Raw genomic sequence first — 16,562 nt, forward strand, 5'->3', positions numbered from 1 at the left:
TGAATCCTGCAACTGCTTTCAGCCAGTGTCATTGCCTCAAAGTGAAGCTGTTCACAACAATCATGCGAGCAATACGAGATTTATGGGTGCTCGTAAATAAGCTTTTCATAAATGCAATCCACTTGGTAAATCAAATTGCATTATATGGTAGAATATCTGTTATATATAGATACACGTATTTATGTTGATATACACGTGAAGCATGTCGTGTAATTGTGGTTGATATATACATATATATATATATATATATATATCAATAATATGGTAAAAAATTAATTAAATTCTCGCAATCAATTTGGCATAAAATGGTCGCTGAATGGAAGAAGTTCATTTCCAATTGATTTGCTGCTGGTTTTTGTGGTACACACTCTCTATGACTGTGTGCGTGTATGTATGTATATGTATATGTGTATGGCCAGTGCTACATTTTTGCTGATGCAGTTGAATTTTAATGAAAGCGACTTTGCTTCTTTTTTTCTCCCACAGAAAATTGAATTATAGCAGACAGTGAAAGAAAGAAGGAGAGAAGGAGACAGAGAGAGAAAAGGAGAGAGAGTGTGTGTTTGTGAGTGAGCAGCAAAAGTTGTTGAGATTTTCAATTTCTATTGAACTCCGGCGGGCGCATTGAAAAGTAGCTGTGAATAAAAATGAATGGAATATTTTCTGCCACAGCATCTCAGATGGACTTACAGAACTTTTCTTCCCTTTCTCTCTCTCTCTTTGGCTCTCTCTTTTCCTTTCTTTCTCACTTGCAATATGACATTGAGTTTCAAGCGATTATTGCTTTTATGCACATGAATTATTCAGCGATAGTTGACTATCGCAATCATAACTCATATCGAATATATATATTCACTGATCTAATTGCGTGAAATGAATCGCGCTGCGAATCTCAAAGTCGTAAAAAGAAAAATCTCGCTTCTCTCTCTTTTTTGTTATTTTTTGTCGATTTCTTTTGGGTTCTCTTGACAATGGCGCCGTAAAAAATCAACTGTGGGAAACGCGCTGCACAAATTTGCATACTCATCATCATAAAGCGGAACATAAGAGGGACAAAAATGACTAGACTCAAGTGAACTGAACCCAGATTATAAGTTTCATAACTCAATAATTAAAAGTAAACCCAACAAAAGAGCTATTAAAACAAGTAGCAGTTCAGTCGTGACGGATATATACGACTAACAGATGCGCTGAAAAAAATTAAAAGTAAGTTTTTGTTAGGGATGAGCAGAGGCTGAACTTTGAATGAGTCTGGCTTAAACAAATGATGTTAGAAGACAATATGAAGATAATACGCATTTTAAAAGATCGTGTGAATACCTATTATACAAAGAACATAATTTTTACAACAGTCAGAGACAAATTTGTAATTCCTACATCTCAAGAACTTACAAATTGTAAGAGCTTTAATAAGGTATACAATTAAATTTTTTATTTTTCAAAGGAATTCTGATAGATTTGTCGAATAGTATTCGCCGTTCTGAGAGTAGAAAATAATTTTCATAAAAATTCCAGCTTCTGATCATTTAATAAATTACTCCACAACAATATACCCGTTTGTCACACTTTCAATAGGTCAAGGGTATCATTATTAGCAGCAGCTCAAAATGAAGATTAAATTAGAGACAACGAAAAAAAAAAAAGAAAATACCAACAAATTGTGCACTTTTTAATGGCTCTTAGAGTTAAGGTTAGCACCGTTAAATTGAGTGTTGTAAAGTTTGGCTTGGGTTCGTATTTTCTACGGTATTTTTATTTTTATTATCTTCGTGTTACACGTTCGCTGATTAGAGTTGTCAGCGGCAGCTGTCTTGAAACCAATCTTAAGCGGCTTATTATAAATTTGCTGTATGCATAAATAAACACGGTGTCTTCGCTCTGTCTCACTCTTTTTCTCACTCTGGCTCTGTCGCTTTGCGTATGTAATTTACGAGCTTTGGGGTGTGCCATCATGTTCAAGTATCCCAAAAAAAAAAAAAACAACGAAGTACACATAAAATATTTCAACAAGGTTGAATAATAACTTGTCTTGCAGTTAACACTCGAGTGCCAGGGCGAAGTGATTGCAAATACTTGTAATTGAAGATACCAATTGTTTGCCAGCAATTAGCGCTGTCATCTCGCTCTCACTCACTTCCCTCTCTCACTCTGTCTCGCTCTGTGTGTGCGTATGCTTACGTATACTTAATTTTTGTGTGGGCTTTCGACTGCGCCCGCATCTCAATCGTCTCATTTGGCCCATTCAAATTTAAATTTAAATTCAACTTGTGACTACATCCGCTTAGGCAAGCAACCAACCTGCTGTCATTTTCATATTTGGCATTTGGCTTTGAGCCAATTAAAGCGTTTGCTGACTCATATTTATTCTTTTCGAAGACCGTTTAGTTTCACGAATTATATCAACATTTATCTACAGCTTCTTCGTCTGGGTACGCTTCATCTCATTCATTTATCATTGGCCCCATTGAGCAGCAATCAATAATAATAATAAGAATTGCGGCTGCTTTCAATGCCAAAAATTCTAGGAAATGAATTTGCCAGCTTTGGTGTGGTTTTAAGCTTTCATTGTGCAACTAAATTGTTTTCGTCAGCGACCAAAATTTATGGGGAGCAAAAGCGACAGAGTGTTTAATATAAGAGGTTTATCATTGAAAAGGTGATCTAAATGCTGGCTATAATTTTAATCAACAATTTCTTTCACACTAAAAAGAATATTTTTATATGAAAAGAATATTCAGTGTGATTTTGCAAAGCTTAAGTTTTCAGCTAGATAAGAACTTGATTACGTTTTAAAATAAGTTCAAGAGCATACAGCAAACGCTTTAATATACTTTCCATATTATATACTATTATTTTTTAGGCAAGCTTTGAAGTTTTTCAAAAGAGCTTCAATGCGTCGTAAAGAAGAAGAAAAAGTTCAAGAGTATGCAAAAAAATAAACAAAAGAAGGCTTTGAAGTTTTTCGCCAGATCTTTAATGTGTTTGCTTAATCTTAAGGAAAGACTGAATTATTTTCTATACTTTAATATTATTTTGTAAGTTAAGTTCGATGATTTCAAGAACGCTTTAATGAAAGCTCTTTAGTCCAAGACAAGACAAAGTTTCCCACAACAACAAATCAGCTGAAAGGTAACAAGAATTTTTCTGATTATTCGAAATATTAAAAAAGTAGTAATATTCCTGATACTCGATCAAATTTCCAGCTGTCAAAGTCTTAGGTTTATGGAACTTGAACCCACCGCAGCTCCTTAACGAAACGCAGCTAAAATCCAAAGTTACGCTTCTATTGAAAGCAACCGACAAAAATTGGATTATTGATATCAGAATTGTAAGCTGGGTATTTTTGCTGGTATTTTTGAAGCAAACAAGCCGAAGAAAATATTCAGCTGGCATGCTTAAATTCTTATAAACAGCTTAAAATAAAAATAAAAAAACAAACTTTTTAATACCAAGCTCGAAAAAACAAAAGCAAAAACAACGCCAAACTTTAAGTCCTTTGCATGGTTTTTCTTTTTATTTTCTCTTCCCTCAGTTCTTTTTGTTTTTATTGTTTTTGGTTTTTCGCAGATCAACTCGATGCGTGAAGGTTGAGTGAAGAGCGGAGTGAAGGGCAGAGGGAGAGATATGATACGCGCAGCATTTATTAACATTGCTCGCTGGGGCGTGGCAGCTGCTGCTGCTGCCAAAAGGTGTTAAGTGGCAGCCACGATGCGAGTGCAAATGATGATGAGCCACGGCGAGCCGTAGCCGTAGCCGCCGAATATGAGCGTTGGAAAATCTGCGTAAATTTCGAAGCGAGCGGCCATAAATAACAACAAACACCGCTGCAGGCGGCAGCAACAAACATTGAACATAATATATGTTAGGAAATGAGAGCGGCGCAATGATAGACTAACTAGATATCCTGTAATCAAACGAAAATGAAATTAAAAGTGATGTAATTATTGCGAAAGCAACAAAATTAATATGATATATATACAAAAATATGTGTAGTGAAATGACAGACTAGCTAGATATCCTGTAAGTCAATAAATAATATTTAAACTACATGATAAATGTTTGCGCTGATGTGGGAGCGATAAATGTTAACTAACATGAATGGAAGAATATATCTGTTACTCAGATAAAGCTCATACGGAAACGTAGATATATATTTTTTCGCAAATAATTTCAGCTTTAATTTAAGGACTTAAAGTAGCTTGTGAATGTAAACTTTGCAGAATTCCTTAAAATTGTATCTGCAAAAAAAAAAAAAAAAATGTTTAAACTACATTTGCTTATCTATCAAATGGTTTCACTAAATTTTCTTCTATTTGCACATTAAACATTCTCACAAAATAAACCTTGACTACTTCGCAATTATAGGGTATATCATCATAAACTACATTGTAGACTTAGTGCATTTTTTGTTTGTTTATTTTTTGTGCATATTTTATCAGCACATAAAAATTAACTTTCTTAAGCATGAGCACACACATGCACACATTAGTCACTTCTCCTCTCAGCTACAGGGTACAGCGAATTTCTGTGTAAAACAATATTTATGAAATTCTCTGCTGATTCTCCAAGGAGGCATTTTCAGTGTTCATCTTCTTCTTCTTCTTCATGTTTTACATATACATTTAATGGTTAATTAAATTGGGAAGCGAGAAACGTGCGAATACGCGCTTCCAGCTGAAATCTCCAATTGAAAAAGTTGCAATGGCCAAACCAAATTGGAAATTCAATTGGAAAACAACTGCCAACAACGCACACATACACAGAAAACACACAAGTACACAAACACACACGCACACACACTGCTACAAACAGATCTGAACACTTGCCGCACAAACATTTGCCCAAAGTTGCGGACAACGCGCGTTGACTGTGGTCAGAAATTCCAAGTACAAAATATTTAGAGCGGAGGGAGCTCAATACGATAAATTATAGGAACTTGGATACATTTATGAGGTTGAATATAATGATTATATATACATATATATATATAAATTTAATCAAATATTAATATATAGGTATATATATATAAACTTGAAATAAAAATTCTTTGCAAAATTTGAGTTTATTTATATGTACCAAAAATTATAATTAATGTAAATGAATGACAAAAATAAATAAATAAATAAAATTGAAAAAAAATTAAAATAAAAGAAGAGGTAAATCTTATGGAGATCATAGTTTATATATGGACATTTTTCAAAGCTTAGTCTAATTTTAACATTTAAGCATTTTTGGTATATTTATTAGGAATTATCATTAATCTAGAATTAAGACCGACTTAAGAAGGTAAACACTTGCAACTGGGGCTTTCGGCCTGAGTTACGATCAATTTAGTTCGAATTCTAGGTAAACAACTCAGCATTTAATAGTTGGGTATTCTGGAAATGTATTTTAATTGAGCTTTCTTAAATATATTTCAATTTAATTTTGTCTACCTTAAGGAATGGTAAATAGGATTATTTTCTTTCATTTTTTGATTCATTTAATTTATATATTTAAAGAATTTACTGTATACACATCATATATAGTAATATCTGTATTTCAATATTTTCATTGAATTTCTAGATCTGCACGCGCTCATCTCTAGCTAAAAATGCATTTGCGGAAGCTCAAGAAAATTACGTCAGTGGCCTGCTAAAAGTACACACAGGCACACACACATGCGTACGCACATAAAAACACACAAGAACATAGAAACACACACATACAGGCACACACATATACTCATAGATAAGTGACTGCTTGGGCGCTTAAGAGATAGACCAATACATGCCTGACAGGGCAAAGAGTGCGTATGTGCATGCATATGTGTGTGTGTGTGTGTGTACATGTATGTGTGCCAAATACAGCCAAGCGGCAGCGGCAGCGGCAGCAGCACAGTCAAAGTTGGCAATGTTGCCATAGTAAGCAGTAGCTGCTCCTCTTCCGCCTCCGTGGGCTCCTCTGCCTACTCCTCTGCATTCCGCTTCATCGTCAACTCTTCACCAATGACGCAGACGATTGAATCGCTTGAGCCAAAGAGTTTGGTAGCGCGAACGAGAGAATTGGGTCAAATGCCGCATATTTGGCCAAGCAGCCGGCTTTAGCCGTACAGCGCGACAACGCTGCCTTCTTTAACGGTTAATGTTATTGCGCTTTTGCTCGTTTATCGCCGGCCATTGTTCTAGCTGAGATTTAGTTGAGCAGACGCACGCTGTGGCACAAAGTCCGCAAGCAAAGTCAAAGAGGCATACGCACACTCACACACATACATACGCACACACACACATAGATAAAAGTCAAACGGCAGCCGCTTAAATTTACTTTACGACTCATTGTAAACGGCATTACGATGGAGTCAAAGGCACAGAAGGCAAATTGTTAAGGAACGACGAAAGGCAGCACCTGAAGAGGCCAAGCTTGTGTGAGTGTGTATGTATGTGCGTTTGTGTGTGCGGTTCAATTTGTGTTGGCAAATTGTGTGTGCGTTATGATTAGCAAATTTTCATGCAATTGTTTACACATTCCAATTACAAATTTATTGTTTCTGCCATCAATTGCTTATAGCTAAATAGCTGCAAATACATATGGATGTGGCACAAGCTTAGTCAAATAATAAAAAATATGTTTATACATATGCATATATATATGTATATGCACTTTAAAAGGCTTAAAAAGCCGCTTTGATATATTTATTTAATATTTAATTTGCTTGTCAACTTTATGCTCTCATGTGGAAATTTGAGCACTCACAAAGCAATCAACTCAATGTTTCAGCAATAAAATTAATTTTAAACCTATTATTATTTATACGCTTTATAAACCTATTTTATGACTTGGCAAAAACTAATTGTTGTAAATTAATAACTTTATCTTTGGCTTTGACAGCAAATCAAGTCCTGCTTGAATAAATAAACTGAGATTTACAATCCGTTATTGAAATAATGTAAGTTCATTATTCATTTTGTTTTTAATTTAACAAAATGTTGCATTTGTATGGTTGATATGTTAAACAAATTTATTTTATATATTTAGAGTGTTTTTTTTTTATATATTTAATATTTTTTTATAATTTATATTTTTTTACAGACTTTGCATAGATTATTTATTTAAAATAATAATTGCATTTCTTTTTTATATAAACTTTATATTTTTATGAATAATACGTTATTAGTTATTATATATGAAATAAAAAACATATTTTATTTTATTTGGTATATTATTTATTGCCTCATTTTTATTTATTTTTAAAATATTAATATACTAGTATTATTTATTTATTTATTTTTTAACTTCAGTAATTGATACTTTTTTTTTTGCATAATAAATAAAATTAAATGAATTGAAAAGGATCAAATAAATTTTCTTTTATCTTTTTTTCCTTTTTTTATTTGAATGTAATTTGATATTATTAAATGTTTATTTACATCTCTTTAAACTTCTCTCAAATTTCACTCATTGTTATCGCTGCTCAAGCTTTTAATCTGAACAGCTTGCAGCATTTAGACTAATTTCCAAAAAATAAATTTATTGCTGAAAACCACATAAAAGTTGTCATAAAAACATTTGCCATTTCCTAAAGTGAAATAAAATGAATCATAAAATTTAAGCTTTTAGCTACGCCCTATCGCCCCTTTTGATTGTATTATAAAATTAAGCTGCTTGCAAACAAAACATTGATTACATTTATGCTTAAAACATAAACATATTTGTGTACATATAAATGTGTGTGTGTGAGTATTTATGTATGTATATATGTAGGCATATGTATATATCCCTTTCTCTACATCAGCCCATTAAAGCTTAATTAATTTTTACAACAATTTAGTGTAGCAAGTCTTTAATAATGATTACTTTCGTTTAATAAACGTCATGATTATTAAAATTAATTTGATGGCGCAAAGCTGCGGCCACATTGTTGTTGCAAGTTGTTGTTATTGTTGTTGCTGTTGCTGTTACTGTTGCCAACATTTTGTGTAAGCCATTTGCCAACGGCTGGCGTTGCAAGTAGATTGGAGCACAGTTTGCCAGTTCTTTTAGTTTTTTATGCTTGCTCACGAGCTGAAAAGAGAGTATATTGGCTCGATGCTGTTCGTCTCTCCATCCGAACATGAAGATAGATTTGTCTAATTATTTTTGCTATTAGGGCGTGGCAAATCAACAAACACTATAGCTCATGTTGTGCTATAGAGGATAGAAGAAGCTATGTCTATATAGATGATGGTGCACTCAGCTCTTCAACATTTGTCAAACGGTTTGACAACAACAATTTATACATATGTAGATGACTTTCAGCAGAATATCTTCTCACACGATTCGTTCTTTAATCTTCCTTCCACATTAGCCCCTAAATTCGTATAATATCGATAGCTTAATTAATTCAGGCAACGAGCATTATGCAGTCTGCTTGACTCCATTGCAAAATTCTTGCTTTCGCTGCAATTAATGACGTTGCAGCGACGACTGTGGCAAGCCGCAGGCAACTGGCCAAGACAATGTTACAGACTTTCAATATACATACATACATATATATATATATATATATATGTACGTATATACATTCATTTTTTGTTGCCAATCCACTCTTCAGCTTCTGCCCGCCGTCAATTGAGACATTTTGCAAATTTAATGTTTTAATTAGAGGTAGATGAAGAGACGACGCCTAAGCCCAGGCCAAACTGGGCTTAATGGCTAATGCAGTGTTGCCACAAAATTGATGTGGCACAGTTCACATTTAAGCTTAACAACCGCAGCGCAGCTCCTGACGAGAGAGCGAGACAGAAATAGAGACTCCAGTGTCTACGTGTGCTAGCAAAATTTCGTTACCTTCGGTTGAGTTACGTAGCAGTAGCTCCCCATGGAGCGTGGTTGGCATATAGAATATGTTGCAACATGCAATACATACACACACACACACAGAGAGAAAGAAACAGGCATACACTCGCACACACACATATACACACACACACACACACACACACACATGTAGTTCAAGCAAATCCCATTTGTCACGCCTGCAACGCTCGACCCGTTCGGTTTGTCAGTCTCCATTGACCCGGCAACCAGCAGGGAGACGGTTGGCAAAACGGGGCGTGGCAGAGGTGCTTTCAAATTTTACCTTGTAAAATCTAATATAAATGCAAACGCAAATGTCAAAAATTGTAAAATTAAAAATCACATCTGTCTGGCTGGCCCCGTGCCGCACTTGCAACTATTTTTGCGCACACACGTCGTATACGCAATATTATTTAACTTTTTTCTCTCGCTCACTCTCATTCTCTCGTTCGCATCGCATCTGTCACATTACGTATACGCAATCAGTCGTCATCGTCGTCTGTGGATATACGCCACATATTGACGACAGAAATTTACACAGCGTTCACTGCCAAAAATTAACTGTTTTACGATGAGTTGGAAATGATGAAAGCGGCAGATATCCTGTAATTTTAAATTGAAGGTGCTATTGGAGTGAGAAAGAGAGTGAGAGAGAGAGAGAGAGGGATTTGTTAGAGATTTGTTGAGGGAGTGAGGAAAATGAGAATTAACTTTCGATTTTGATATTGTATGATTATAAAGTTAAAAGAAATTTATAAAAATATAAGTGAAGAATAATTTCGAAATGAAACACGTGAAATCTATGAATTTTGAGTAGTAATTGGGGCATCAAAATTTATTTTCAGTTTGATTCAAAGAATGTAGGAAATATTAATCTTAGCCCTTGACTGCCTTAGAATTTTGGATTTTCGAATCGAAATTTTATTTCGAGTTTTTTTCAATTCGAAATAAACTGATTACACACATCAAAAATATTCAATTTACTTAATTTTAATATTTTTATTTATTATTATTATTTTTTATTTTTGGGGAAAGGCTCTTTAGGGATCTGTAAAGCTGGAGAAAGATTCAATTTATTTATTTACATTACTTTAAATATTCTGTCCAACTTCTCTAGCTACCAACTGTATATACCTTTTAGATCGCCTTCAATATAAGGTATCCAATGAAAATACATCAAATATTTGCAGCGAGAGTTGTTTGAAGGGTTTTTGGCACAATAAATGTCAGCAATGTTTGATGCTGATTGAACATCGCGTCGCGTTTACATATCATGCGGGACAAGTGCATGTGTCGATGCAAAAAAATATAAAATATATACATGTATATACATGTGTATATACATATATTTCAATATTTATATACGAGTGTACATGTGTACAGCAAAGTTTGCAATACAATTTAACAAATGTGCTTGACAAATTGTCAAGAGAAAAACCGAACCAAATGTGAAATGAAAAGTTTCAATAAAAAAAAAAATAAAAAAATAAAAAAATTGTGAATATTGAAGGAATATGCAGATCTATATATGTATATACATATATAATTCTATATATATATAAATAGAGTGAGATTAAAAGGAACTTTTGCAAGTTTTAAGTTAGTGCACGCAATTTGGCATTAAAAATTGCATTGCATAAAAGTTTTCATTTATGTTGCATTTACTTTTTAATTTAGTCTACATGCGTACGTGCGTGTGTGTGTGTGTGCGTGTGTGTCTCTTTATGTGTCTGCCTGATAAAATGAATTTTATTTTAATTTATGCACAGACTTCAACAGACGCAGCCAGACAAACTAAGGCACAGGTCGTCGTCGTGCCCTTCCCCCTGCTGCACAAAGTTCACACGCAGACTCATTGACACACACACACGCACACTCACACGCAACTGCTTGAAAACGGAAACGGAAATATGCGCAATTTTTCAACAAGACAATGTCTGTCAGTCGGGCAAAAGGCGACAACAACAACAACAACAACAACAGCAACAAAATAGATGGGGGCAAATGCAAAATGATAAGCCGAAAAGTTTTTCTGGCGTTTTCGCTCAACTTTTCTTGCACTTGCACAAAATTATTTAAGTTTTTGGCCGTTTGTTTGAGTTTGCTGTTTGCAGTTTTTTGTTTTTGTTTCTTTGTTTTACAGTTTATTCAGTTTTCGGCTTTGTTTCAAGTGCGTTTCGCATTTAAAAAGTGAACTCTTCAAATAAAAAAATGTGAAAAACAAAATGTAGAAATAATTAAAGAAGTGCGTGCCAAATGGAGAGATTAAGCGCTCAAACACTGGCCAACAACGAAAAAGTTTTTCCCAACCGAAATTGGGTCAATTAAAAAGTTGTCTTGCGGCCCGGTTGAATGGCCAGAGAAAAGTCTCTAAGCAAGCTGCTCGTTAAGTAGTTGCTGAACTAATTAAAGTATTTGTTTTTTCACTTTTATGTCGAAAACAAAATATTAAATTGAATAGAGTTTTGGTTAAAGAGTAAAATTTAAAGGTATATAATTTTTTTTATATATTAATTAAATTTATATAAATATTTATATTGATTTTAAGTTCATTTCAGTGCTTCTTGGATATTACTTAATATCTTATCATGTAAATTTTTAAGCCTAAAATAATAAAGAAACGAAAAACAATTCACAGCTGAAGTAGCTTATGGTGCATAGCAAAGCCATTTAAAAACGTTTTTATATTTTGAGCCAAATAATTCATTGAGATTCATTTTGGTCAACAGCTGGCTTTATTTTCATGAAACTCATTTGTTTTATATTTAAGTTTATAATCGCAATTTAAAAAAAAAGAAGAAATTATGCAGCTGATTTTTTTATAAAACAATAAAACTTGTATAAAAGTTTTTTTAAAGGCATTTCGACTGCATAATATACTCTACACTGAAACATTAATACTCTTCAATTCACATTAAAAACAAAAAATGTCAAGGCTGCAAAAAAAGAGTAAAAAAAAATTATTTAATAAACAAAATAATTAAGAAAACCAGCTTTATATAACACTCAGAAAAACAGGTTCAAATTGCGTTGACAATTCCCTTGAGCTCACACCCATATATATACCAAAAATATCATGCGAAATGCACCTTTAGCATTTTACAGTAATTTGAGTGCCACAAATACAATCAATTTGTATTTTTCTGGCAGCTGCAGATATCTGAATTGAATTTCAGTATTTTTTTGGTTCGCAGAATTCTACACGAATTGAATTCGCACTCCAATAAGAGCAATTCAATTCGTAGCATTAATTTGAGGCACATATTGTATCATTTTTTTTCCGTTTGGTCTTTTTTATTTTAAACAATAAAAAGTTGTTTATCACGGACTGCCACAAGCACGCGGCCGAACGCATTTAAATGAGCCGCAAACAACAATTATTGTAAATGCTTCTGCACATATACATATACATATATATATATACATCTACAATTTATATATATACATATATATATTTTGCAGCCATATTTATTTGTGATTTTTATGCAGAATGCATAAATTGTTTGCAATTGACGGAAGAGTCAGCAGAACAAACGTCGCTCAGCCAGCAATAAATATAAAAACAATATGTATTCGATTATTCAATATTGATACGCAGAGCTATTATTTGAAATGAGCTTTAAGTCATAAATTAATCCCTTTGATCCTGTAATAAACAGAGCTAATGGCTGCAAAAATTGCAGAGCTTTCAGCTGCAACATAGGTGTAAAGCAAGAGTTTAAAGCTTACAACTATTTGATTAAGCTTTAATATAAAATAAAAGATGTAGAAATTCAAAATTTTCCTGGAATCTTTAGAGGATTTGAGCTTTTGGATTAAGCTGCTTACATTCTAAAGCTTTAAGCTTCAGAATATCAATTTATTATTTTAGGTAACAAGTTCAAGATTCTTACATTGTAGAGCTTTCATATCAGGAAGCATTACTTCTTATATACATATTTACTCGTAGCTCAAATCGTTTCAATTTTTAAACATTATCATAGATCTTTAGACTTAAGTTCTAGCTTAAGCTGCACAAAGCTAAAAGCTCATTAGCAAAAGCTTTCCATCTGTATTGCTGCATTCTTGAACTAAGTTTTCAATCCACTTTTGCAGCAATTGTTTTTGAAAGTTGAGTAAATGGCAAAAGTTTTCAATCAATGCAAGATTACTCGAAATGTTTATTATTTATCGTTGATTACTGGGCGAAAACTTTCTAATGAAGTAATCAGAAATTGTTTGTTATGCAAACAATGGGAAAATGTAGTTAAGTCAGTGCATGCTGTGACTCAACGCAACACAGCTCAACTCGGCTCTGCTGCTAAAATCAACTATGAAATTAATTAAAGGTAACAATCGGAGTTTAGCTGGACGCCAAGCGAATGGAAACAGGTCAGTGCATAAATTGCAAGAAAACGGCAAAGCCGGAAGACAAACGACAAAAACAGTAGAAAATTAAATGTAAAGAGACAAAGAGTGTGTGGTGGAGAGGGGGTGAGAGAGAGGCAGCGGGACAGACAGACAAAGGCAGCGGCGACAACTTCATGAATTGTGCAACGAGCATACAGAAGCTCCCGAAAACGAAGAGTTAACAAAGAAGCATTTGAGTGGGTTTCAATATAACAAAGTTCGAATACCCTAGAAGAGAAATAAACTATTCACAATAGTAGGTATAGAGGTCTGCAATCCCATAGATAGACAGATAGAGATAGATATTTGTCTAGCAGCGATTGTCCCAGAGACAGTGATTATAGCTTCTCAATAAATCAGAAGCTAATCCATTTCTACCCTCATCAACTTTTCATTTCACATTACACATGCCGGCATATACTCTCCATACCCTGTGGAAAGCGTATGCTGAGCATAAGTATGTATAAAACAATAAATTAAAATGCAAACACTTGCAGCGCTGCGCTGACTGCAATCAACTTGCTCTCAGATATGTCTTATATAGACTGCCAGCTAGCTAGCAGTCAGCTCAAGGCGACTGCAATTGCAACTGCAACAAATTGTGGCGACAATGAGACTACACTAAAAAAAACAGGAGCGGAATAATCTATTCTACTCAAATGGGCCAAAGGGCTGAAGAGTTCAGCTTATGGAAACAATAGGAAAACTAAAGGAATTGCTAATAAATTTAATTTATAATAATTTAATTTTTTTTATCACTCAGTTATGTTATTTATAAGTAACAAAATATTTTATAATTTGTATATCCTGAACCCATTGAAATCAGGGTATAATGGTTTTGTTATTTATAAATATATAAATATTTTAGCTATGTGAAATAAATAAAAAGTTTGTAAAATATATAAATTTTTATAAAGTTGGTTTTCGATTCGTTTAAGTGCTTCTATGATTTTAGGGTCTCCCTAACCTTGCTGATCCGCCCCTGTGCCTAAACAGTCTGCTGACTGATGAGGCGGAAGTGTCATGGAAAGCAAAAAAAACTGACACAACTATAGCGACTCGACGGCGACCAACTGACCCGAAAAAATACCAAAAACGAGACACTCGAATAGCCCAGAATTCGATGCGAATCTTTAGATAGATTGCCAGGCGATAGAAGTGGCCCATTGTTCCGCTAGCCGGCCTGAAGGTCAGCCATTGTATGGTAGTGTGTGTGTGTGTATGTGTGGCAAGTGCTTTGGACCAGAGCCAAAACAAACGTAAAACGAAGTTGCGCCAGTTACCACGTGTCACTTACCTAGGGGGGCGTGCCACAATAAACGCCCAATGAATACCAAAAAAACGCAGTTTCCAAAAATCTGTCTGGTCTTACCTAAAAGTAAAATAGAAAACGAGATAAATATGGTAAATTCAATATGGAGACATTTAGTTTTATTTGCTAAAAATAAAAAATGGAAAAACTTTAGTTTAATTTACAAAATATTTTATAACAGATATGGGGGCGGTTCCTTTGTGTGTGGATGCCACAGTTTGTGGCAAGTTGCAACTGTGCTTTGTGGCCAGCCGGGCAGCTACACCCGCAGAACGATAAAAAACTTTCTTGTTTTATTTATCTCACAAATTTGCATTATTTTATTTTTGTTTTTGTTCTCAAATAATTGCAACAGAAAGAACAAGAAATTTGCAAATGGCTCTGACCGCCAAACCAGAAAGCAGAGCAAAATAATAAAAGTGACTAAAAATGGTTTTGGGCTACAATTTTGTATGGGGGAACCTGTGGGAGTAAGTTACTTGCGAATACCCTGTTTTCGGTAGACTTTGATATTAATTGTAAAAATTTGCAACAAATCTTGCTTTATTATATATTATATTGCTATACAAAAATATTTCGTATTTTAATTTTTTGTTCTTTATTTTATTTTATTTTTCTTCTTTACTGTTCTCTCAATTTATGAAATGTACTTAAATTGAAAATTAATTTTCTTAAAAATTTTAATTTGATTTAACGACTCTAACTTCTTTACTGCCCTCTGTATTTATTTGACAACATATTTATTTATTTATTTTACATTTTGAATTTACTTCAATTTAAAGAGTTTTTTTTTTACACAGTTTTAGTAATGAATAATATGATATATACCTAATCCACCTTATATTTAAATTTAATTATTTATTATTTTTTTTTTTTTTTTCAATATATTTAATATTTCAAATTAACTTTAATTTATTATATTTCAATTAAAAGTTTTTTTATATATGTATTCTGTCTATCTATATTCTTCTATCTATTGCTTCTGCATTAAAATTTACATCAAAAATATATAATTATTTTTTACCAGTCAAGCATCATAAAATTTTTTAAATTTTGTTTTAGCATTTATTTATTTGAAAAATAAGAATCTAAATTTTATTCTAATTATTACTTGGAATTTTCCTCTTGAATGTGTTCTTATACGCTTCTTTCGCATTAATATTTTATATAATTTATTCATCAAACTTTTATGTAAATTTAAATTCTGACTTGTTTCAAATATCGCAAAAAAAAAAAAAAAAAAAAAAAAAAAACCAAAAGTGCTGCTGGCTTTCCACCAAGCGTATTAAAATCGATGTAAATAAAATTTAAACACAGCAATGAAAGGACCACAAATGAGAATAGAGCTCGAGCTGCCTGCTGGCTGTTTGTTCGTTTCTGGCTGCACTTGCCACTGGCTATGACCGAAAACAACTCTCGAATGGATTTCGTTGTTGCTGCTGTTGGCGTGTTTAATGATTATTTGCATATTTTTGCACCCAAACAGCTGACAAAAGTCAAACGAAAGCAGTCAAGAATCGAATTAAAAAAGCGATTTACTGCTATTTATGAGTCGCCCGAGGTGAATGAATATTTATTGGATGCACGGCATCAAAACCAAATGGGGAATAATTAAAAGTAATAAATGCGAGACTAGTGCAAAAATACTAAGGAAAAACAAACATAGTTTTAAGTGAGCTTTAGCAATTGAACGAACTCGGATTTGATAAGGATATTTGCAACAGAACAGCTCTAGAAGTAGGTAAAAAAATATGCTGAGAAACTTATTTAAAATGTTTTGTTTATATGGAATAAAATCAATTTAATTGACGTTGAAATTCATCTTGAAAAACTCAATTTATTTTTAGTTATATAAATGATTATTCAATATACCTATTGACATCGAAAATCATTTTTAAACAAGTTTTCTGTGCGTAAATAAATTCACATTTAAATTGAATTGTATTACGATTCTATTTCTATCTTACACATTTTATAATACTTCAAACATTTGCATTCAATTCATCTAAATCATCGGAGTGTGTGTGTGTGTCTGTGTGTGTTTTCT

At 33.2% G+C, this 16,562-nt stretch overlaps 1 protein-coding gene and 1 long non-coding RNA gene across 5 annotated transcripts in view; one reads left to right on the forward strand and one right to left on the reverse strand.

Annotated features, from left to right (window-relative positions):
- LOC6575878 (leucine-rich repeat and fibronectin type-III domain-containing protein 3) overlaps nt 1-16,562 on the reverse strand; it is a 72,089-nt gene that overhangs the window by 19,907 nt on the left and 35,620 nt on the right. The gene's annotated exons all lie outside the window — the stretch shown is intronic.
- On the forward strand, nt 2,998-4,186 carry LOC122757288. Its single transcript, XR_006357268.1, has 3 exons — nt 2,998-3,129; nt 3,204-3,328; nt 3,568-4,186. It is a non-coding gene; the product is annotated as an uncharacterized LOC122757288 (long non-coding RNA).

The sequence above is a fragment of the Drosophila mojavensis genome, unplaced genomic scaffold, assembly GCF_018153725.1.
Source record: "Drosophila mojavensis isolate 15081-1352.22 unplaced genomic scaffold, ASM1815372v1 contig_36, whole genome shotgun sequence".
NCBI classification, from domain to species: Eukaryota; Metazoa; Arthropoda; class Insecta; order Diptera; family Drosophilidae; genus Drosophila; species Drosophila mojavensis.